This window comes from Lathyrus oleraceus, chromosome 2 (genome assembly GCF_024323335.1).
Source record: "Lathyrus oleraceus cultivar Zhongwan6 chromosome 2, CAAS_Psat_ZW6_1.0, whole genome shotgun sequence".
Taxonomy (NCBI): domain Eukaryota; kingdom Viridiplantae; phylum Streptophyta; class Magnoliopsida; order Fabales; family Fabaceae; genus Lathyrus; species Lathyrus oleraceus.
In genome coordinates, this window is record NC_066580.1 from 205926176 (window position 1) to 205948855 (window position 22680).

At 41.4% G+C, this 22680-nt stretch overlaps 1 long non-coding RNA gene across 1 annotated transcript; it reads right to left on the reverse strand.

Moving 5' to 3' along the window:
• Nucleotides 1–12526: 12526 nt before the first annotated feature.
• LOC127121310 (uncharacterized) lies at nt 12527–13101 on the reverse strand. Its single transcript, XR_007803389.1, has 2 exons — nt 12925–13101; nt 12527–12785 (listed from the first exon to the last, which is right to left on the reverse strand). It is a non-coding gene; the product is annotated as an uncharacterized LOC127121310 (long non-coding RNA).
• Between the last annotated feature and the right edge of the window lie 9579 nt (nt 13102–22680).

A 22680-nucleotide genomic window follows, 5' to 3' on the forward strand; every position in this document is an offset into this window, starting at 1 on the left:
TGTTCTTCACGCCGCTTCAGTCACCGGATCTTAGTTGCATCGCTCTTCGTCACTAATCGCGACGCCTCTCTCATCTTCACCAACTGTATTGTTCATCTTCCTCAATCCGAAGCGGCCTCAGCTCGACCGAACCACAACAACGCGAATCGCAACAAGACGAGAACAAGGAGTTTCGGAATCGAGCCGTGGAGATCTGAGCTTCGAGTTCGTCTTTGCCGCCGCGGGTAAGAGTGAATCACGGTAGCATTCTGTTTTGTTTGAAGTGGAGAGGTTGATTCCTGTTTCGATAAAGAGAGGTTGAGGCCGTGAGGAGGGGTGCGCATCCTATCGTAGCAAACCGCTGCCGGCATCAGCGAAAACCGGCACGGTCAGGTTCTTTGGCAGCGCGTTGTTTTTCTTTCTCTCCGTGGATCTCCGAACACGAGTGAGTGAGGGAAGATGAAGTTTCTCTACAGTTTTCCTTTGCATGTGGAATTACACCCCCCGTCGCCACCTAGCAGGCCTTGTCATTGAAGCTTCTGGTGGGCCAACGACCTTGGGCCCAACCTCTGGAGTCTATATTCCAGGTTCTGCATTTTAGATTTGTGCATAATCTTAATTAATTTGTATGTTTAGTTTCAATTAGAAACATTAGAAATAATTAGATGTGATTAGGAGGTTAATTGTTTAGTTACTGTTACTGTTAATGATTAGGACATATTAGGATTAACTTGTATTTGTTAGAGTTAATTTAGGTTAATTAGTTTAGTTTGGAATTTTAGAGTTAATTAGTCATTAGAATTAAATAGTCTTAGGAATATTAAACCTAGATTAAACTTTTAGGATTCTAGAATATGGATTAGATTAGTCTAATAGAATTTTAGGAAATTGGTTTTTTTAGAATTTTAATTAGGCATTAAAATTTGGTTAGAATTTAATTAGAAAGTGATTAGAAATAATTTTAGGATTAGAATATGTTAGAAATAATTTTAGAAATGTTAAATCTAGTTTAGATATAATTAGAATTTTCATGTATAGATATTGCTCCCTAACTGTGAAATGACCGTTCTACCCCTAGGCTTAGAGATAATTCGATCTTGCATGCTCCCTTAATTTTAGGACATGTTAGTATTTGATTAAATGAGCTTCATGTGGAGTTTGAGCTTCTGTTTTGGATTTTTATCCTCTTTTGACCCTAGGCTTCGACCTAGTGGTTTGGACTTATCATTTGAATTGTGATTTCAGGTTCAAGAATACATCTCCATGAGTGATGATGCTCCTTCATTTGAGCTTAACCATTTGTTGTGGTTGGCCTAACAATTGTGTGTTTTGTAGGCCTTAATGGGGGATTCACTTGTGTTCATGGATTGCTCATTGTTGTCTGATTGGATTTGTCTGTTTGTGTAATATTGACTGTTGGTTGTTTGTCTATACAGTTTAACTGATTGTTTTAGATTTTTTCACAGGTACCCTTAGTTGCTCAGTTCTCTTAAGAACTTGCATTGCTTTGCTTATAAGCAATTAGCATTGAGGTATTGCACCTTCTTCTTCATGTAGTCTGGAGACCCGGCTGTTACCGGGCCGGGCAAATGTCTGAAGTCCTCCTTAAGAGGCAATGATTGTGGTTGTTTATTTTTCGTGCCAAGCAGGTGAAAGTCCTTTAAATAAGGCAATTGGTGGAAGGTAGGGATAAGCAATCTATCCCCCACTATTCTGTGAGTCTTCTCCTTGCTCCCATTACATGGTTGTAGCATTGAGATCCAAACCCAAGATCTATCGAGTCCAATTGGGGAAAGAGTTCCATCTTTCTGAACTCCCCCACATTCTTATATCTACATGCTCTCTCGAACTTGAGATAGAAGCAATGAGGCACACCCCTCATCACCTTTCATCTGGCTTCACCTTAGCCCCTTAATGGCAAGGTTAAGAGCTAACCTGACCCCGATACAGAGGCTTGTTTGTTGAGGTTGATATGACCCCTCGACTAAAGCCTAACCCTGATGTTTGAGCCCCTTGTTGGTGTGTTTATTTCATGCTGTATATGTTTGTGTGGTGTGATTGTATCCCCTAGGTTTGCTAGACTCCGCGTAGTCTCGTTTGCATGTCAATTAAGGTAGCACGGTTCCTTCGTATAGGACTTCCTTTCTTGCTTGAGCTTTCTTAAAACACAAACAAACACCATCCCCTCTTAAGGATACGTTAACTCCTTCTACTACAGGTGAGTAAGTCTCCAAAGGTCGAGCATCCGGTAGATTGCGTAGTGACGTTGTCCACTTAAAAAACACAAACCAACAGGAATAGTTTAGCCGAACTACGGCAACTCTGATTCTCATGTCCAGATGAGATACGTAGGCACGAGATGCGATGTCTTGTCGAGTTTGACTAACAACTAACACTAATTCTTTTCTCTCGCCCTCGTTGCGATTGAGACCTCCCCTTTCTCTTGCCCTAGTTGCAATTGAGACCCTTCTTCTTCCTGTGTTGGTGTTAGGAGGTGGATGTAAGCCCAGCGATTGGCATTCCACATCCTGTGTCTTGTTGTGTGCTTGGAAGCTGATGTAAGCCCAGTGATTGGCATTCAGGCTCCACGTTTGCCTTTGCCTGTGTTTGTTTGTGTGCGTGTTAGCCGAGCTACGAATGCTCTGATTCTCCTTCGTCCAAAGGAGATACGTATGCATAGGATGCGACATCCTAGCGAGCATGTGTCGTTTCCCCAGTCCGAACTACTTTGACTCTGATGTCTATGCTTGATAGACTAAGTAGGCCCAGGATGCGATATCCTGCCGAGTCAGTTTCAGTCTGTTTTCTTGTGTCTCCTTCAGCCAGTGTGTGTGTGTGAGCAGTGTTTTTAGCAACCATTTTCCTTCCTATTGTGCGTGGATCCCGTCGAGTACGACGGATGCGTAGGGGTGCTAATACCTTCCCTTCGCATAACCGACTCCCGATCCCATTCTCTTTGGTCGCGAGACCACGTCTTTTCCAGGTTTACTCTGAGCGTTTCCTTTCCCTCTTTTGGGATAAATAACGCACGGTGGCGGCTCTGTTGTTCTGTTTTCCCGCCGGTTTTTCGCGTAATGCGACAGCTGGCGACTCTGCTGGGGACCTAAGAAGTTGACCTATGCTGGTCCATCTTCCTTAAGCGAGTCTCTCCTAGCGCTCTCTAGGTTGGGGCTTTGGTTGCTATTTGCTGTTATTTATTGCATTCATTTCATTTATTGTTTGCATTTATTGTTTGCATTTATTGTTTGCATTTATGTTTGCATGCATCATACTATCATTGAGCTGTTCTCTGTGCAGGTGGTTCCTCTGTTTGGGGTGGGTGTTCTGAGTGGGGCTAAAACCCAGGCCCGAGTATACACCTAGGATTAGTGTGGTCTCATGTTGCCTCCTTCATGTTAGGTCAACATGTGCCTGGCAACATGATGTACCACGAGCCGGACGAGGTTCATTTGATAGTGCTTGCCTCTGTGGGTATTCCACTTTGGTTGAGTTACTTCATCTGAACTGTTGACTCTGGTGACCGTTCTTTCCCGGATTCTTGGTTGAGACGATCTTAAGGGAGCTACAATGGCACACCCGAAAGGGCAAACCCATTGAGTATCTTTGCCCGATTGTCGAGACTATTATCCGCCTTAGGATGACCTGATTAGAATTTACCTGTGAGGGGAGGGTGATTCTTACAGATGCATGTTCTGATGGTGACTTTGATGGTGACTTTTGGTTTCGTTGATCAGAGTCATATTTATAAGTCGGATTTATGGATCGTTATTTCTGGACGCCGGAGGTTTGACCCCGGTATTGATCAGAGGGTTCCGTTTATTTCGGAACCCTGGGCTGAATTTAAGGTTGCTCCGTTGGTGACTCGGTTCCTCAGATTGGGTTCAGATGACAGTTGACCAGTTGACTTTGGGGTTTCAGATGATTGTGATCAGAGTTCGAGCCGAAGCTTCGATCCTGTGTTCAGAGATGCACAGCTTGCCAGTCGTGTCTGCATCATGTGCATCATAGCATGTTTATTTTTCAAAAGAAACGCAATCAACAAAAAAAAGAATCAATAAAAAAATTGAAAAAAAAAAGAAGAAAAAAAAAATGATCTCTACATGCATATCATTTCTCAGGTACATTCCAGAGTCTGTTCACTGATAGATCCGGGTGCTCATTTACAGATGAAATTGTTGGTTTCACTCGGTACTCATTGCTCTTGTATACTGTGCCGTTGATGCAGATTGCTTTTTTTCCGAAGATGAATCAGGCTCTTTGAAGGCCTGAGAAATGATCATTATCATGTGCATCATATGCATTAGCATCATAATCATAACATGTTGCATAACAGGTGTTCTGGTTCGGACTTCTCACTCTGGCTCCTGTCTGAGACAGGATTGTTGATCATCGTCCGCACCGCAACCAGATCGAATCATCAGAGGAGTATGGATCAGGTTCAGACTGAGTTGGCTGAGATGAGGGCAAACATGGCCCAGTTCATGACCATGATGCAAGGGGTCGTTCAAGGGCAAGAGGAGCTGCGAGCCTTAACCCAGAGATAGGAAGCCATGATTCTGCCACCCAGTCGTGCTTCACCAGAGGGGGTCCCCGTTAATGATCAAATTGCTGTTGTCGCTATTCCCGTCAACAACTATGACGTGGATGATGATTTGAGGGGTATCATAATCAATGGACAGCCTCTTGCTACAAAGACTGTTAATGTCAGAGCAACCCGTACTCCGGTTCGCCATCGTGGCTCTTCAAGTTCGTTGAATTCTAAGAAGCCATTCTCTGGGGCACCCAAAAGGGGAGAGAGTGAAACAAATGATGTGCACCGGCGAGGGAGTGCGAACAGAGGATAATATCGTCAAGTTGCCGTTGTGACTATTCCAGCAACCCAACAGCAACAGGGAAGGCCAACTCAGCGGTATCAACATCAGCAACATCGTCCGCAACAGCAGGCTTACCAGCCTCCCTATGATAATCAAGCCGGTACAAGTAATGAGAGGAAGAGGGTCATTTTTGATCCGATCCCTATGTCTTACGCAGAGCTGTATCCCTCGTTGATAGAGCGGAACTTGATTACTCCCAGAGACCCGCCGGCTATACCCGTCAACCCTCGGTGGTGGTATAGGCCTGAGCAGCATTGTGTGTATCATTCGGGTGCTCCTGGTCATGATGTGGATAGTTGCTTTCAGTTGAAAATGAAGGTTCAAGACCTCGTGCAGTCAGGTATTCTGAACTTTGAAGACTTGGGTCCCTGTGTTAATAAAGCTTGAAGATAACAAGTCGCGGGCTGGCGTTGGCTTTTCTCCTGAGGTCTTCAACAAAGAGGGTTGATCAAAAGCAGAAGCTACTAATGCAAGAGATTCTGACAGTTGTTATCCCTGGTGGGATCTATCACAATTGGGTCACTGTGGGCGTTCCTACAGTTGTTCATAAGTCAGAGTAATAATCACTTTGTTTAAAAACCCTTCTCCCATGCCAAAAGGAGAAGTGATGACATTGTTGGCAACATTTTGTGCAATGATATTTTCAAGTAAATGCATGTTAAACATTTGTTTTTCCAATTGTTTTCCCTTTTCGCTTTTTGCATGAAATTGGTGATCACAAAAAACCCTAAAAACAGGAATAAAAGCAATCTTTTCATCTGCATAACGATTGTCTTGCTTGTTTTCCAAAAAGTTTTTCATATCGAAATCATTATGCAGGTTGTTTCTCAAACCCATTGAACATAATGATCGGACGTCATCTCCCGATTTTGAATTCCCTGTATTCGAAGTAGAAGAAGATGATGTTGAAGGGATTCCTGACGAGATTTCCCGACTTCTTGAGCAAGAAAAGAAGATCACTCAGCTGCATCTCGAGAATCAGCAGAACAGCCAACTGGGGCATCAAAAAAAAATCAATCAAAAAAAAAAAAAAAACAAAGAAAGAAAGGGTGCAAAAGAAATCAAAAGAAATCAAAAGCAAAATCAAAAGAAAAAAACAAAGGAAAAATAGCACCCTCAAAGTCCCAAGTTGACTGATGCTGAATTCGATCGAAAAGAAGAGATTAACTGCCATGTGTCATGGTCAGTTATATCAGCAGAGAGTGACGAAAGTACGTCAAGCCTCATGTGTTCCGAATGACCTTGTGCTCAAGAAAGTCTTGTCTTTCGTGCCCGATTCCAGGGGCAAGTGGACTCCAAGCTATGAACGTCCATATGTTTTCAAGAGAGCCTTTTCAGGCGGTGCTTTGACACTTACAGCAATGGATGAAGAAGTTCACTCGTCCTGTGAATCCAGATGCAGTCAAGAAATACTTAGCCTAAACAAAAAAAAGCAAAACAGCTCGCTAAGTTGAACACCCCAAAGGGTAACTTAGGCAAAAAAGAGCGTCTCGGTGGATTGAAAACCCGAAAGGGCGATCCAGGCAAAAGTTAGAGACATTGAAAAAAGAATTTGCATCTCGCTAGATTGAGCACCTCACACCGGGGCAATCTAGGCAAAAATTAGGGATTTGGCAAGTAACTGCATCTTGACAAGACCGTGTTCTATATCTGTCATCCGCCAGGAATTCTCTATGCGTCGTCGACCGAAGCTCCGAATACATCGAGATTCAGAATGGTAGAGGAAAGGTCATTATGTTCAATGTAGTCCTCTCCAATATATATCACCGATTTCAAACTTGTACAGATCTATGGAGTCTCGCCCTTTGCAGACTACCATTCTATCACATCGATTTGAGCTTTTACCCCATTATTTGCACTCTTATTTGTTTCAACTCAACAAATGTTTTGCATGTTTTAATTGATAAAGTATCATTGTTTTCAAAATAAACAAAAATTTTCACAAAATTGTTCTTAAACAAAGTGAACATTCACAATGATGAAAGGATACCTAGGAGACCCGCAGTGCTCTCCCAAGGGTGGTATGATTACCGACGGGTAAGACAGTCGTTCGTATCTCGAGCATAACTGTATCTTTGTCCTGTAGAACCTTTTCATGGTCTCTCCTCAGCGAGGTTGCTCAGTGCAGTGTTGGTTGAAGTTGTTCATCTTCACGTCCCCGACAGTGCAACATGTTTTCTCCAAGTCTCTGTTAGCCCTATGGTGGGGCATCCCTAATAGAGTGCTGTTTGAGCCCTATCGTGGGGCATCCCTAGCAAGGTTGTTGTTTTGGACATTATCGTGGGCCAATTCTCAAGCAGTAGGTGTACTGAAGACTTCAATTTTCGTCTCTCCAGCAGAGCAGTCTTCTCCTCTCCCTGGCACGGATGCTTTTCTACAACGATTCGGTATTTAGAGGATTGACGTCTCAGTATTCCGTCATTTTCTCAGGTAGGTCCTCAGCAGAGTGGTTGACATGAGGAACTTCATCGATGCCTATCTATTTTCACCAGAGATCTGGCCGATTCTTGGTATCTCTGTTCTCCAGCATGAGTGAGAAGTCAGTGCTCTCCCTACAGAGTTTTCATCAAGCAGATTTCCTCAGCAGAGTCTCCCCACAGAGTGGAGTATTTGATCAGTGGGTTCCCTAGCGGGGTTTTCATTCACTTTGCATTTTGCATGTAGTGATCATTGCATCCTCAAATCGCGTAGCATTTCCATTCATAATGGAGCATTACGCCATAGAAAAATTCAAACATATGCATTCATGTGTTAACCCGATCAGACCGTCTCCCCGGCAGAGGCAGCTTCTTGTTCGACGTCTGTACAGCGCTTTCGCTACAGTTGCTCCTGACGGCACTCAGGATTGGTACCCCAGAGAGGTTTATTTCCTCATTCGTTGGTGAAAGAAAAACCTGGTTCTACCCAGTAGCCTCCTAGTAGATGTGGGTGTGTCTGATCTCTCCATGTAGAGTCTACCCCTTAAGCAGAAAGTGTCCATCCTTTCCTGCCATTTCCCCACTGAGATACATCCTCGTGGATGACGGTTGCTTCCGTTCCCTCCCTGATGGGATGGGTTTTCCCTATTGAGTTCTTTCCTCATTAGGATGAGTCTTGTTTCAGTTTGCCTTTTTGGATCGATCCTAAATTGGCTTCTTGTTGACTGTCTCTTGTGTTGCCCTGGGGCATGAATGAATAGTGGCTCACTAATCGGTACTCATTCATCTTATCCTCAGCGGAATTTGTGGGCTTCTACCTACAAACCGGTAGTTGTAAGTCCTATCTTTGTGGTTTTCTACCTACAACCCGGTAGTTGTAAAATCCCACTTTCATCCCCTAGCAGAGGTAACCTTTGTGGCTCATTCTGTTTGTTGGCTTCTACCTATAATCTGGTAGTTGTAAGTCCTATCTTTGTGGTTTTCTACCTACAAGCTGGTAGTTGTAAAATCCCACGTTCTCCCCTTGGTGGAGTTGACCCTTTGTGCTCATCCTAGTTGATGACGGTTACTTTTCCTTGGTTTTCTGCCTACAAACCGACCGATGTAATCCCCTCTTTGCAGTTATCAGTACCCAGTTGGCGGTATTGATAGTCTTGTCCCCTCTGGATACTTGCCTTGATCAAGCAGTATTGTCCCCAGTGGGTCTTCCCCTTCCTTTGGATGCTTGCTCCGAGTAAGCAATTTTATCCCTTTTGATTGGTCATCTTTGCATACCCAGTCTGGTACCCCGATGCCTTTCTTTTCGGTCGATCTATCCATTTAACAACCAACCCGGTTATGGATAATCTGCCATGCGAGTGTGTTATCTACGTTTTGACGGCTATAGATAATATATCTCATGCGCTCTTGGGTCGAAGTCGTCCTCCCCAGTTGAGTAAGATTCGTATTCCTTTGTTCGGAATCGAATGTCCATCCTTTAACAAGTTGGCTTCCGCTTTCTTCAGGATGATGTCGGTCGATCTATCCATTTAACAACCTGCAACCCGGTTATGGATAGTCTTCCATGCGAGTATGTTATCTATGTTTTGACGGCTATAGATAATGTATCTCATGCGCTCTTGGGTCGAAGTCGTCCTCCCCAGTTGAGTAAGATTCGTATTCCTTTGTTCGGAATCGAATGACCATCCTTTAACAAGTTTGCCTTTGCTTTCTTCAGGATGATGTCGGTCGGTTTATCCATTGTACAACCTGCAACCCGGTTATGGATAATCTTCCATGCGAGTATGTTATCTACGTTTCGACGGCTATAGATAATATGTCTCATGCGCTCTTGGGTCGAAGTCGTCCTCCCCAGTCGAGTAAGATTCGTATTCCTTGTGGAATCGAATGTCCATCCTTTAACAAGACTGCTTTTCTAGCCCTCTTCAGGATGTTGAGTGTTTTTGAACACAAACCAATTCACGCTTTGGTCGGTCACCCGTTTCATGCCTACAACCCGGCATCCTTGGTGTTCCTTCCTGTCTACTCTCTGTCATGACCTTGATCCCCGGCTGAGTTTCCTCCTCTCCGTTGGTGTCGATAAACGTCGAGTTTTTCCCTATCATCCGTTGATGATTTGGTTGCGTCCTCCTCTTCCCTAGTGAAGTTTCCTCCTCTCCGTTGGTGTCGATAAACGTCGAGTTTTTCCTATGCGTCCGTTGGCATATAGTTGATATCTTTCCCCACGGGGTCGTCCCCAGTTGAACCTCCTCTCCGTTGGTGTCGATAAACGTCGAGTTTTTCCTAGTCGTCCGATGACGTCTAGTTGCTTATTCCCTACAGATCATTTGGTAATACCATATGATTCCCCTCAGAGTTCTCCTCCTCTCCGTTGGTGTCGATAAACGTCGAGTTTTTCCTATTCGTCCTATGACGTCTAGTTGTACCCTTCCCCATGCGGATTTACCTCCCCGTTGGTTTCGATAAACGTTGTGTTTTTCTCATTCGTCCGATGACGTCTGATTGTCTACCCTATTCCCAGTCATTCATTAATGTCTGGTCGATTTCTCAGCCAGAATCCCCAGTAGACGTCCTATTTGGTGTCCGGTTGAGTCTCCCTTTCGTCCTATGACGTCTGGCTGAGTTTTCTCCTTCTCCGTTGGTGTCGATAAACGTTGAGTCTCCCTTTCGTCCTATGACGTCTGGCTGAGTTTTCTACCTCTCCGTTGGTGTCGATAAACGTTGAGTCTCCCTTTCGTCCTATGACGTCTGGCTGAGTTTTCTCCTTCTCCGTTGGTGTCGATAAACGTTGAGTCTCCCTTTCGTCCTATGACGTCTGGCTGAGTTTTCTCCTTCTCCGTTGGTGTCGATAAACGTTGAGTCTCCCTTTCGTCCTATGACGTCTGGTTGAGTTTCCTCCTTCTCCGTTGGTGTCGATAAACGTTGAGTCTCCCTTTCGTCCTATGACGTCTGGTTGAGTTTTCCCATTCATTCATTAATGATTGGTTACCTCTCCGTTGGTCTTGGTAAACGTCGAGTTTTTCCTAGTCGTCCTATGACGTCTAGTTGTACCTTTCCCCAAGTTGGTTACCTCTCCGTTGGTTTTGGTAAACGTTGAGTTTTTCCCATTTCGTCCGCTGACGTATGGTTGTATCTCTCTTTCCATTCATCCGATGATGATTGGTTACCTCTCCGTTGGTCTTGGTAAACGTTGAGTTTTTCCCATTTCGTCCGCTGACGTATGGTTGTATCTCTCTTTCCATTCATTCATTAATGCTTGGTTACCTCTCCGTTGGTCTTGGTAAACGTTGAGTCTTTCCCATTTCGTCCGCTGACGTATGGTTGTATCACTATCCTTCCAGTCATTCATTAATGATTGGTTACCTCTCCGTTGGTCTTGGTAAACGTTGCGTTTTTCCCCATTACGTCCGCTGACGTATGGTTGTATCCTTTCCTGGTTATCCCCAGTAGAGTTGAGTTACCTCTCCGTTGGTTTTGGTAAACGTTGAGTGTTTCCTAGTTGTCCGTTGGCATCTAGTTGAGATGATTTCTGTTCCCATTCATCGTGTGTCGATGTCTGGATGTGCTTTACCCTGAAAAGAAAGAAGAAAACAAAAAAATTTCCCAGCAGTGTGCAAATTTCTACGGTTCTTGGTATTCAATCCTTGTTTACCCTGAAAGTCTGACAGCCGTTGCTCTCATCCATTCGGGTTCCCAGTTGATTGAATAGGGGCAGCTGTAGCACCTCAAATTTGCACCCTCCCATTTGTACATTCATTTCATTTTAGGTCATTAACATTGCATTCACATTGCATAGTCCATTGCATTGCATCAGTCAGGACTGGCATCAGGAGAAGTCAACTGTGCAAGAGATCAAGTTTTTCCATGAGACAAAGGCCCTATGGGTGTTCCAATGAGCTTATGTGAACCCAAGGTTCATTTTGATGCAATTTGGCCAAGTGTTGAAAGCTCAAAGTCCACAGTGCATGACCAAGTCATCTGAGGCCCATAAAAGTCAACTGTAAGTCAACTGAGGGCTAGGAGGTGGAGAGATGGTCTGAGACGCTTCCTTCATGTCACAAAGAAGGTCATTTGTCATTACAAATACTTATCTTGAAGAAGAAATCCTTTCGTTCTTTTCTCGAATCAATCTTGGGAATTCAAGTTGAGTTGGATGCTCCGAGTTGATTACTGAAAAGTTGAATTGGTTTTGGAGATTTAATCGTGGTTGCATTAAGCCCATTCATTTCCTTTTGTTAAGCCCACAAGTTTATCCCATTAACCATTTTTTCATATCCATATCTCATCTTGAAAATCTCATAAGCCCATTAAGCCCATTTATCCAATTTTAATCCAAGTTCATTAATCCATTTGTATCCATTTGGTTTAACCCATATCCATTTAATCAAAATCTAAATCCACTTTTATTTTTAGAATCCATTCATTACCATATCCATTTCTAATTAACCAAATCCATTTAACCATTTTTTAACGGCTATCCAAATTCCATATCCCTCAAAACCACTTTTATTCCAATTTAATCATTATCCAATTTCATATCCATTTTTTTTACCATAATCCATTTTATCCAATACTCAACACAAATCATATCCAATTTAGTTTATCCGTTTAAAACCAATTGCCATTATCCAATCATACCCATATCCATTTGTACAAAACCAAAATTCTGCATTAAAAATTCTGCATTGCATTTACCAAAATTCTGCATTAAAAATTCTGCATTGCATTTACCAAAATTCTGCATTAAAAATTCTGCATTGCACATCAAAATTCAGCAACACATCAAAAATTCTGCATAAAATGAATCAAAATTCAGCAACACATCAAAAATTCTGCATAAAATGAATCAAAAATTCTGCATAAAATGAATCAAAAATTCTGCATAAAATGCATCAAAAAATTCTGCTGCCAAGCCAAGCCATCAAAACCGAGCTACAACCCAAGCCGGCGAAATGCACAAAACGCAGCATCAAGCTACGAAACTCATCACACTTGAAATGAACGACAAGCTGAAACGCATACCAAGCCAGCTCCAAACGCACAGCCACGGCAAGCGAAATACATTCCAAAAAGCTGTTGTAGCTCATTCACAAGCCGACAATACAAAACGCAGCAGCTACAATTCCAAACACACAAGCATAAACTAACAGTGAAAATTCTGCATATAACCTGCATAACAAAATCCTGCACGAAAAAAAAAACTCAGAATCCAATAACAATTCTAACAAACTTCACAATCACAATCTAGAATCCACCTTCAACCTCCATTCATCAACCACCGTCAAAAACTCTCTTCCAATTCTTCAACCAAAACCTTCAACCACCGTAACCGTAACCATTTTTTCAATTCACAATCACCTTCACCAAACTCCAAACTCCATAACCCTCCACCACAACGCCTAACCGAATCTTCTTCTTGAACCAAACTTCATCAAACCTTCACCAAGACCTTCTCTCAACTCTGAACCATTCGAACCTCACCAATCTTCACTCACCATTTTTATCTACACGCAACCTTCCAAGAATGAAACAGAAAAAGAGATTGAAGAGGTAGCAAGAAACCAAAAACCACAACTCCATAGCCAAAAGAGTTTCACAGAATTCAGAAAAACAAACTAAGAACGAGAAGAAGAAGAAGGATCATCGGAGCTTACGATTTGGCCGGACTTCGGATCGGATACAGATTCGTTCGAGATCTCGCGGAAATTACTCTGGATTCTTCGTTGATTCATTCTCTTCATCATAACCGCAACCAACCATAACCGTAACCAATCTCCGTTCACCGAACCACCTTCAACCGCTTCCAACCTTCCATCGCCGAACCACCACAAGAAAATTCAATTTGTTCCTCAACAGAAGCATAACGGAAAGGAGGAGGAAAGCACAAGAGGATCTCGATCTCATCTTTTGAAAATTCAGTCGCGTTCGCTCTTTGTTCTTCACGCCGCTTCAGTCACCGGATCTTAGTTGCATCGCTCTTCGTCACTAATCGCGACGCCTCTCTCATCTTCACCAACTGTACTGTTCATCTTCCTCAATCCGAAGCGGCCTCAGCTCGATCGAACCACAACAACGCGAATCGCAACAAGACGAGAACAAGGAGTTTCGGAATCGAGCCGTGGAGATCTGAGCTTCGAGTTCGTCTTTGCCGCCGCGGGTAAGAGTGAATCACGGTAGCATTCTGTTTTGTTTGAAGTGGAGAGGTTGATTCCTGTTTCGGTAAAGAGGGGTTGAGGCCGTGAGGAGGGGTGCGCATCCTATCGTAGCAAACCGCTGCCGGCATCGGCGAAAACCGGCACGGTCAGGTTCTTTGGCAGCGCGTTGTTTTTCTTTCTCTCCGTGGATCTCCGAACACGAGTGAGTGAGGGAAGATGAAGTTTCTCTACAGTTTTCCTTTGCATGTGGAATTACACCCCCGTCGCCACCTAGCAGGCCTTGTCATTGAAGCTTCTGGTGGGCCAACGACCTTGGGCCCAACCTCTGGAGTCTATATTCCAGGTTCTGCATTTTAGATTTGTGCATAATCTTAATTAATTTGTATGTTTAGTTTCAATTAGAAACATTAGAAATAATTAGATGTGATTAGGAGGTTAATTGTTTAGTTACTGTTACTGTTAATGATTAGGACATATTAGGATTAACTTGTATTTGTTAGAGTTAATTTAGGTTAATTAGTTTAGTTTGGAATTTTAGAGTTAATTAGTCATTAGAATTAAATAGTCTTAGGAATATTAAACCTAGATTAAACTTTTAGGATTCTAGAATATGGATTAGATTAGTCTAATAGAATTTTAGGAAATTGGTTTTTTTAGAATTTTAATTAGGCATTAAAATTTGGTTAGAATTTAATTAGAAAGTGATTAGAAATAATTTTAGGATTAGAATATGTTAGAAATAATTTTAGAAATGTTAAATCTAGTTTAGATATAATTAGAATTTTCATGTATAGATATTGCTCCCTAACTGTGAAATGACCGTTCTACCCCTAGGCTTAGAGATAATTCGATCTTGCATGCTCCCTTAATTTTAGGACATGTTAGTATTTGATTAAATGAGCTTCATGTGGAGTTTGAGCTTCTGTTTTGGATTTTTATCCTCTTTTGACCCTAGGCTTCGACCTAGTGGTTTGGACTTATCATTTGAATTGTGATTTCAGGTTCAAGAATACATCTCCATGAGTGATGATGCTCCTTCATTTGAGCTTAACCATTTGTTGTGGTTGGCCTAACAATTGTGTGTTTTGTAGGCCTTAATGGGGGATTCACTTGTGTTCATGGATTGCTCATTGTTGTCTGATTGGATTTGTCTGTTTGTGTAATATTGACTGTTGGTTGTTTGTCTATACAGTTTAACTGATTGTTTTAGATTTTTTCACAGGTACCCTTAGTTGCTCAGTTCTCTTAAGAACTTGCATTGCTTTGCTTATAAGCAATTAGCATTGAGGTATTGCACCTTCTTCTTCATGTAGTCTGGAGACCCGGCTGTTACCGGGCCGGGCAAATGTCTGAAGTCCTCCTTAAGAGGCAATGATTGTGGTTGTTTATTTTTCGTGCCAAGCAGGTGAAAGTCCTTTAAATAAGGCAATTGGTGGAAGGTAGGGATAAGCAATCTATCCCCCACTATTCTGTGAGTCTTCTCCTTGCTCCCATTACATGGTTGTAGCATTGAGATCCAAACCCAAGATCTATCGAGTCCAATTGGGGAAAGAGTTCCATCTTTCTGAACTCCCCCACATTCTTATATCTACATGCTCTCTCGAACTTGAGATAGAAGCAATGAGGCACACCTCTCATCACCTTTCATCTGGCTTCACCTTAGCCCCTCAATGGCAAGGTTAAGAGCTAACCTGACCCCGATACAGAGGCTTGTTTGTTGAGGTTGATATGACCCCTCGACTAAAGCCTAACCCTGATGTTTGAGCCCCTTGTTGGTGTGTTTATTTCATGCTGTATATGTTTGTGTGGTGTGATTGTATCCCCTAGGTTTGCTAGACTCCGCGTAGTCTCGTTTGCATGTCAATTAAGGTAGCACGGTTCCTTCGTATAGGACTTCCTTTCTTGCTTGAGCTTTCTTAAAACACAAACAAACACCATCCCCTCTTAAGGATACGTTAACTCCTTCTACTACAGGTGAGTAAGTCTCCAAAGGTCGAGCATCCGGTAGATTGCGTAGTGACGTTGTCCACTTAAAAAACACAAACCAACAGGAATAGTTTAGCCGAACTACGGCAACTCTGATTCTCATGTCCAGATGAGATACGTAGGCACGAGATGCGATGTCTTGTCGAGTTTGACTAACAACTAACACTAATTCTTTTCTCTCGCCCTCGTTGCGATTGAGACCTCCCCTTTCTCTTGCCCTAGTTGCAATTGATACCCTTCTTCTTCCTGTGTTGGTGTTAGGAGGTGGATGTAAGCCCAGCGATTGGCATTCCACATCCTGTGTCTTGTTGTGTGCTTGGAAGCTGATGTAAGCCCAGTGATTGGCATTCAGGCTCCACGTTTGCCTTTGCCTGTGTTTGTTTGTGTGCGTGTTAGCCGAGCTACGAATGCTCTGATTCTCCTTCGTCCAAAGGAGATACGTATGCATAGGATGCGACATCCTAGCGAGCATGTGTCGTTTCCCCAGTCCGAACTACTTTGACTCTGATGTCTATGCTTGATAGACTAAGTAGGCCCAGGATGCGATATCCTGCCGAGTCAGTTTCAGTCTGTTTTCTTGTGTCTCCTTCAGCCAGTGTGTGTGTGTGAGCAGTGTTTTAGCAACCATTTTCCTTCCTATTGTGCGTGGATCCCGTCGAGTACGACGGATGCGTAGGGGTGCTAATACCTTCCCTTCGCATAACCGACTCCCGATCCCATTCTCTTTGGTCGCGAGACCACGTCTTTTCCAGGTTTACTCTGAGCGTTTCCTTTCCCTCTTTTGGGATAAATAACGCACGGTGGCGGCTCTGTTGTTCTGTTTTCCCGCCGGTTTTTCGCGTAATGCGACACACCATACTTAAACTTCATAACCAAACTTAAAGGAAAAACAAAACTTTTAAAGAATATGCACAGAGATGGCGTGAAATGGCTTCAAGGGTCAGGCCGACCTTGACAGACACTGAACTGGTAGACATTTTCACGAGAATACTCTAAAGTTCATACTATGAGAAAATGGTCAATATTTCATCTTCCAACTTTGCTGACATGGTTATAATTGGAGAAAGGATTGAGAGTGGACAGAAAATAGGAAAGATCGCTAGTGGTGGTAGTCGACCATCTGCAAGTAGAAGACCTTTTGATGGAAACAACTTTCATCACACCCTGGGGGACTTACTATTATAAAGTCATTCTTTTTGGTTTGAAAAATGCAGGAGCAACATATCAATGCCCCATGATGACTCTTTTCCATGACACGGTCCACAAGGAGATTGAAGTGTATTTGGATGATATGATTGTTAAGTCCAAGATGGAGAACGATCACTTGGACCACTTGAGGAAGTTATTTTCCAGACTCCGAAAATTTCAGCTAAGGTTGAATCCTGCTAAGTTCACTTTCGGGGTCCGTTCCGACAAGTTGTTAGGGTTCATAGTTAGTCAAAAAGGTATTGAGGTTGATCTAGACAAAGTACGAGCCATTCAAGACATGTTAGCTCCCAGAACTGAGAAAGAGGTATGAGGTTCCTTGAACGGCTTAATTACATATCTTGGTTCATCTCACATTTAACATCTACTTGTGAACCAATATTCAAGTTGTTAAGAAAAAACCGAGTGATCGCATGGAATGATAATTATAAAGAATCCTTTGACAAGATAAAAAAAGTATTTGCAAGAACCACTGATCCTGAAGCCACCGGTTCCTTGTAGGCCCTTCATCAGGTATCTCACTATGCTAGATGAATCGATGGGCTATGTTTTAGGTTAGCACGATGACATGGGTCGTAAAGAACATGCAATATATTACTTGAGAAAGAATTTTATTGAATGTGAGACCAGATACTCACTGTTGGAGAACACTTGTTATGCTTTAGCTTCGGCAGCTCGACGCCTGAGACAGTATATGAATTGCCACATAACTTTGTTGGTATCAAAAATGGATCCGATCAAGTATATTTTTGAAAAGCCCGCTATCAATGGAAGGATTTCCCAGTGGCAAATGCTGATAATCGAGTATGATATTCAGTAAGTGACTCAAAAAGCTATCAAGGGGAGTGTCTTGTCTGACTACCTGGGCCATCAACCTGTGAAGGGTTACCATCCTATCAAGTTTGACTTTCCCGAAGAGGACATCATGTTCATCAGAGACTCTAATATTCTCGTCCCGGACGAAGGACCCGAACCAGGAGCGCGATCGACGCTCATTTTCGATGGTTCCTTAAATTCTAAAGGTCGTGGAATAAGGGCAGTTATTACATCTCCGACTAGTTTTCATATTCCGTTCACCACCGGACTTTGTTTTGATTGTACAAATGACATGGTAGAATATGAAGCGTGTATCTATGGTTTTGAAGCAACCATCAATTTGATAATCGAGATTCTTGAAGTGTTTGGAGACTCTACTTAAGTAATCAGTCAAGTCCAAGGAGATTGGGAAACTCGGGATAAGAGGTTGGTTCCGTACAGAGAACACATCGTAAAGTTGACTCCCTATTTTGATAAAATCACTTTTCATTACATTACGAGGGAAAAGAATAAGTTGGTCGATGCTCTTGCAACTCTTTCAGCCATGTTTAAAGTTAAGTGGAGAAATGAAGTACCATTTATTTACATTGACCGCTTGGATGAACCAACACACTGTCTGGCTATGGAGGTTGAATCTGATGATAAGCCTTGGTTCTATGACATCAAGAGGTATCTGTAAAGGCAGGAATATCCCGAGAAAGCATCCATAACAGATTAGAAATCTCTGAGAAGATTTTCCTCTAAGTTTTTCTGGAACGAGGATGTTTTATACAAAAGGACTTATTATTTTGTGTTGCTCAGATGCGTGGATAGACACGAGGTGAGCACGATTATAAGGTCCATACATGAAGGCTACAAGGGTGTACATGCTAAGGGGCCTGTTATGGCTAAGAAGATTCTTCGAGTTGGTTACTATTGGACAATGATGAAGGTGGACTGTTAAAAATTCGTCAAGAGGTGTCACAAATGCCAAATATTTGGTGACAAAATCCATGTTCCTCCAACACCGTTGAACATTATGACTTCTCCTTGGCCTTTATCTATGTGGAGAATTGACATGATTAGAACAATCGAGTTGAAAGCTTGTAACGGTCATCGTTTCATTCTTGTTGCCATTGACTACTTTACCAAATTGGTGGAAGTTGTTTCCTACACGAAGGTTATGAGACAAGTGGTTACCCGATTTAATAAGAAAGAGATAATATGTTGCTATGGTGTTCCTGCCAAGATTATTACTACAACGCCAGTAACCTGAACAATAAGATGATGAGTGAGTTGTGTCAAGAGTTTAAGATCGAACATCACAACTCTTCACCATACCAGCCCAAGATGAATGAAGTCGTGGAAGCAGCTAACAAAAATATCAAGAAGATGGCCAAGACCTACAAGGATTGGCATGAGATACTTCCATTTCTCTATACATGGCTATATAACTTCAGTACGCACTTCTACTCGGGTAACTCCTTATTCGCTAGTATATGGAATGGAGGTTGTCCTACCTATCGAAGTTGAAATTCCCTCAAAGGGTTATCATGGAAGAAGACCTCGACGGAGCTGAATGAGTACTTCCAGATATGATCAGTTGAATCTTATTGAATAAAAATGCTTGACGGCTATTTTCCATGGTCTGTTGTACCAATGACGCCTCAAGAGAGATTTTGATAAGAAGGTTCTTCCTCGCTCATTCCAAACTGGTGAACTTATGCTCAAAAGACTTTCTCCCATACACTCTGACAATTTTCATTTTATTTTATTTATTTAATCAATATTAAATCATTATTAATTTAATTTTAATTTATTTTGATGATATTTTGAATATTTTGAATTGAGTTTGATTGCTTGGTTGATGTTTTCTTCCTCATCTCAAATCATTGATAGATGGACTTGAGGTTGATCAACCTTCTTTGATCCAAAATTATTGATACATGATTATGAATCATCTTCAATACTTTTCATCAATGATAGGTTAACCCTCGATGCGCCATACTTCGAGTCCTTTGATTTGAGTATATAATGATTCCTTGTGATTAGCTTGGTTCCCTCTTTCACTCTCTATACTCCCATCTTTCTCTTTTATTTTAAACATTGTATTACATGTTGTAGGAGATTAACCTTGTGTTAATTCTCTAACATGTCAGATATATACATTGTTATTGACCAACCTCAGATAGGTATGACTTCTACATAAGCCTACTTACGATTACTTAACATAATGCTAAATTGTCCCGACACAACTGACTAACCATTAACTCCTAACATTAATTCTTGTACTTTACATTATTGTAATTTAATTTAAGTCAATTAATTTTATGTCATTTGCTTAATGCGCTTTAATTTCATGTCCCATTATTATCATATCACTTCATATTACCATACTCATTTGTTGCTCTTATTTTGCTAGATTGCTTGCTTATTAATCTTAATGAATCAAAATATGATAAAGTAACTTGGACCTAATCTTAACTTTATGCTTGATCTGAAGTATTGAAGACATTTTGGCCTTTGGACTTTTACTTAAGATTTAGGCCCCTTTGCTTGACTTGGAGTAACATTGGCCCTGAGACCTTGTGGACACTCTGACTTGCCCTTGTCCCTATTTGAGAATTTGAGCTTGTGTGTTGTTTCATCTGCTTTATACCTCTTGCATGCATCTGCTTAGGTTTAGTACACTCTTACATGCATATGGCTTTCTCTTGGGTTATCTTACAATGAGACATAGGACAATACACTTTACACCCACATGGATTTCTCTAGGGCTTCCTAACAATGAGACCCTAGGTTAGTTTTGTATGATCATGCATCTTTGTTTGTTCATCAATCCTTTCGTCTGATATGGCTTGATCCGATTCACATTGGATCCAATAAATCCCTTCATCTATTATTCTTTCCCTTTGTGTTTGTCAAGTGACCATAAATCCCTTGGTCACTTGATGGGACTTACCTTTGCCATTGGAGCATTCAACCTCCTAACAAGATCAATACTCTCAATGAATCATATCTCTCCTCATAAGTCAATCATTTGACTCATCCCCACAAGCATCTTTGGGAACCTGCTTCAACAACTTGTCAATCATTGACTAGACTTGCATGCCATGAGCCTTAAGTAATAGAAAATGATGAGAGAGGATATTCCCTACCCTTGTCTAGAGTACCTTTGTGCACATGATGTAGACCCTAGCGACTCAAAGTATTGTTTTTATTCATAGACTATAGCGCAGTTCCATGTCAATTCACTGTCAAGTATGTAACCAGCCCTTGTGGATCTTTATCCTCTTGGTTTTGACACCATTGCAATCACTTTTTTGAGGGTTGATGCCTTTATGGTTATTCCCTCCTCATAACCATATTAGTCCATGTTCCTTTGTAAAACCGTTGTCATATGAGTCTCTGGCTTTGACAAGTTTCGTGTTAGTTTAAACACTATTATAATCACTTTCCGTGGGTTGACACCTTTATGGTTGTTCCTTATTACTTACCATATCAGTACTAGTGCCTTGGTAAGGTCCTTGTCATGTGAGACCCAGTGCTTTGACAAGTTTTTGCTTCCTTTTTTACCATGGCAGTCCTTGTGCTTTGATAAGACCATTGTCATGTGAGTCTATGACTTTTAAAAGCTCCATTTTCTTTGGTTTAAACACCTCTTTTTACCATGTTAGTCCTTATGCTTTGGTAAGATCCTTGTAATGTGAGTCTCCGGTTTTGACAAGTTTTCCCTTTCTGTTGGTTTAACCACCATTGCAATTCCTTTTCTTTTGGGACGCACCTTTATGGTTAACCTTCATCCCTTTCATTTGGTTTAAACACCGCCCTAAATCTTATCTTTTTCTCAATCTTTGTCCTCCGAACTACAGAGATCTGAATTTCACATTGCACTATGAGAATACATAAGCACGAGGATGCGAATCATTGGCGAGCACTTTTATTTCTTTTCTCCCTTTCTCTCTCTTGTCTACTTTCCCATTTGGGATGCATCACATAGATTCTCTTTTGAAAATTTTATCTTAGGTAGACCAGTTACTAGTTTCTTGGGTGCTACCTTATAGATTAAATCAAAGCAAACATGTCCCAAACATCTATGCCACAACCAATAGTCTCCAGCCTTGGTGATTAAACATTTGGTACCACTATTTGATACATCATCTAGGTTTAACGCATATACATAATCAAATTTAGAACCCTTAAGCACTCTCTTCTTATCAACTTTATGTTTGATTAGGAAACTTAGGGTGTCAGAATTATAGTATACCCTTTGTTACATGATTGACTAATACTTAGGAGGTTATCTTTAAGCCCTTTAAATAAAAGCACACAACCTATGGTAAGTGTGGAGGAATTTCCCACGATACCTTCACCGAAAATCTTACCTCAATTATTGTCCCCATATGTGATGTAGTCACATTTTTCTTGATGAAGTCAATAAACATAGACGCATCTCCCGTCATATGTCTTGAACAACCACTATCCAGGAACCAAATCATATTTATAGTTGTAAGGCATTCCTACATGAAGATCAATAGAGTAATTTAGGTACCCTATTTGTGTTGGATCCTTGGAGGTTAGTACTAAGACTTTTAGGTATCCATGCCATTAAACCAGTAGGAACTTTTACATTTTTAATGTGACTTTGGGGGCTAATATCTCCTTTTCACTACAATAATGACAAATCACCTTAGGAGAAATATTGTTTTCTACTCTTCCTGGTGACATAAGCATTAAACGATATTCTTGTCTATGGGTTTACCACATCCATAGCATGTTACTTACATTTCTTTCTTATTTTTATCTTTCCATTTCTTTGATGGATTAGACTTTCTAATCTTCGTTAAGTTCTTGTCAAAATGCTTAAGACAATTTTCCTCATATATCTATTATTACGTCTAACGAAATCAGATATCTTCATCCATTAAAGATTTCTCACTAGTACTATCTTCATTATCCTCTACTTTGGCCTTGAAAGTGGAGGCCTTCAAGGAGATACTTTTATTTTCTTCTTTATTTTTTTCTTTCTTTTTTACATTGCCTTCAATTGCTTTAATTATTTTCACAAGCGTTGACATACCAAGTAACTTTATATTCTGAGATTCTTTGATGGAAACTTCTTTTGGTTTGCCTTTCCCTGCACATAAACCTTAGAAATTTGTTAGCATAATCCTGATTAGACGTAGTCTTACCCAAATTTTTTATCTTGTTGATTATATAGGAGAATCTCATTTGCATGGAAGCCATGAACGAAAGAGCTCATACTCT